Raw genomic sequence first — 2,402 nt, forward strand, 5'->3', positions numbered from 1 at the left:
GCAGCGGTCGGGGCTGGACGCTTCAACTTCAGCGCTGATCGGGATCATCTGAAACATCTTTTTCACCGTTTCATTGTAGGCACTGAAGCGCTGCCTGTTATCCTGTAAGCCCTGTCAGGAAGACCAAACATTACTGACATGTGGAATCTGCTGAATAATCATTCATCAAACAGAATGAGATCCATGTGCTGGAACAAGAGCTGCACGGTGGTGTAGTGGCTACTGTCAACCACCTCACTGATGGCCAATGTTGAATGTGATTGTATTTCACTTTCTGATCCTGATTTGAACTGCAGGTTGAGAGACTGGTCACAACTTACCTTCCACCAGTTGAAATTATCCTCTGAGAGATTGTGGTTTATTGAATAAAACGGTTCATCAAATTTGCTAAAACGCTGCATAAACAACGGCTCATCTTCAGATAAACATCGGTCACAAGCGCAGGGTCTTTCATCCCGAGGCAGGAAGTATGAAGAGATGTCTCCTCTCCAAAACACACAGGTACCCGTCACACACAGCAGGAAAATGAGCACTTTCACTCGTGAAATCATCTCGGAGGTGGGACGCCTGTGAATGGGAAGCAGAATGGAGACAAAGTATGTGATGAAATATTGTATATTGTATATAAATTCATCTGGCTGTTTCAATCTTTTCTAAATAACCACCAATATATAATATTAGTAGTATATATAGTAATAATATAATAGTAGTATATATAGTATAATTATGTTTTTGTTTCTGCTAGCATTTAAATTACCCAACAAAATCTAAAAAAATTAGCTTTTTTGGCCAATAATCTGAGTGAGAAGATTACATATTCATAGGATACCTCAAGCAGCTCCAGGTTATCTTCCTCGTCCCCCTTGTTCGAGACCGTGACAATAAAAAAAGTGAAAATAAATTCCCTATAACTCCACCGTTTCGGCTACTAAACACAAGTTAAAAAGTGATCCACTCATGTAGGCTCGTGAAAGTCAACAGGACCAACAGCTTTGACCTCCCCCCTCCCTTCTCGCACAGATGTGGAGCGATCGTCCGAGAGCCGTCACTTTCTTTATTGACCCACTTTGCTTAAATACATAGTCATGCATTATACTGTGCAAGGTGAGGGGACAGGAGACACTGACGCTCGCATCTGGTCTGTGTACCAGTGCATGCTGTATCCGCCACTATGGATACACCATGAAGGAAATACATGAAGTTCACTGCAGTGATTTTACTAGTGGTGGCTGATGGCAATTTTTTATTGGTAAGGGCCATCTAATCAATTTCAACAAACATCCCTGCATACTCCTCCGAAAGATAGTCCTGCACATGATTTCAAATGCATTGATGAATTCCCAAAACCAACGTAAGATCTGTGTACAAAGGCATCTGACCTCCATGATAGCCACTCGGCTGGGTCCGGGAGAAGATCCTGTTCCTTATGAGTCCAGGCCGTTTGTATGTCTTTGGGTAAGGCTCCCGTTTAATTATATTTTACTGCCGATACAAGTTGTTATATTGGTTTCTGTTTCCTGCTAGCGATAAAAAACGTGTGATCTCCCGGTCACCCATGCATCAATACCCCAGTGTCAGTTGGACCTGTGCCCCATATATAAACTACAATAAAATACACAGACATAACGAATGGCTTCTACACACCAGGGGCGTCTCTAGGATTTTGACACATCTGGGGCTTAGCCCAGATGAGTGAAGCAGCGAAATTTTTAGACATAGAAACACTCTCCACATACCCTGCAGGTACCTGCTCTTCTGGACTGAATTGAGGCATTTCATGGTTACCAGTTAATACCAAATAGGCTAGCAATTTTCACAAACTTCCCTCAATAGCCCAGGCACAAAAATGCCCCATTCATCATGTTGAACATACCAACAGCAACCATTCAGCAACAGTACACATTGAGATGTTTAATGAACCATGCATCTTGTCACGTACAGTATTTACATCTGTTTATTGTACTTAACTTTTACTAATGTACTCTTTACATCTTTTTTCCTTGTTCATTTATCTTTAGTTTTATTTTAAACATTTGTCTTGTACAGTATATCTGTCTTAACTTGCACTCTACACTTGACTTTACTTCTTTCTTCAGTCATCATGTACAATTAAGTCGGAGAAAGAAAGAGGAGACGAGAGTGAGCATCAGACTGGGAAAAAAAGAGGAAATATGATGACAATTATCTGGGTCTGGGCTTCACTTGGATTGGCGATGCAGATTGCCCGAAGCCACAGTGCGTGTTGTGCAGTGAGGTTCTGGCTAACAGCTGTCTGAAGCTCTTATTTGCGCCGCCACCTGAACACCAAGCATGCCAGTGCAAGTCAGAAGCCCCTTACATCTTTTAGATCAAAATTGGAAAAGTTACAAAACAGCTAAAAACAATTGCAGTCTCATTCACGT

This window comes from Taurulus bubalis (assembly GCF_910589615.1).
Source record: "Taurulus bubalis genome assembly, chromosome: 16".
NCBI classification, from domain to species: domain Eukaryota; kingdom Metazoa; phylum Chordata; class Actinopteri; order Perciformes; family Cottidae; genus Taurulus; species Taurulus bubalis.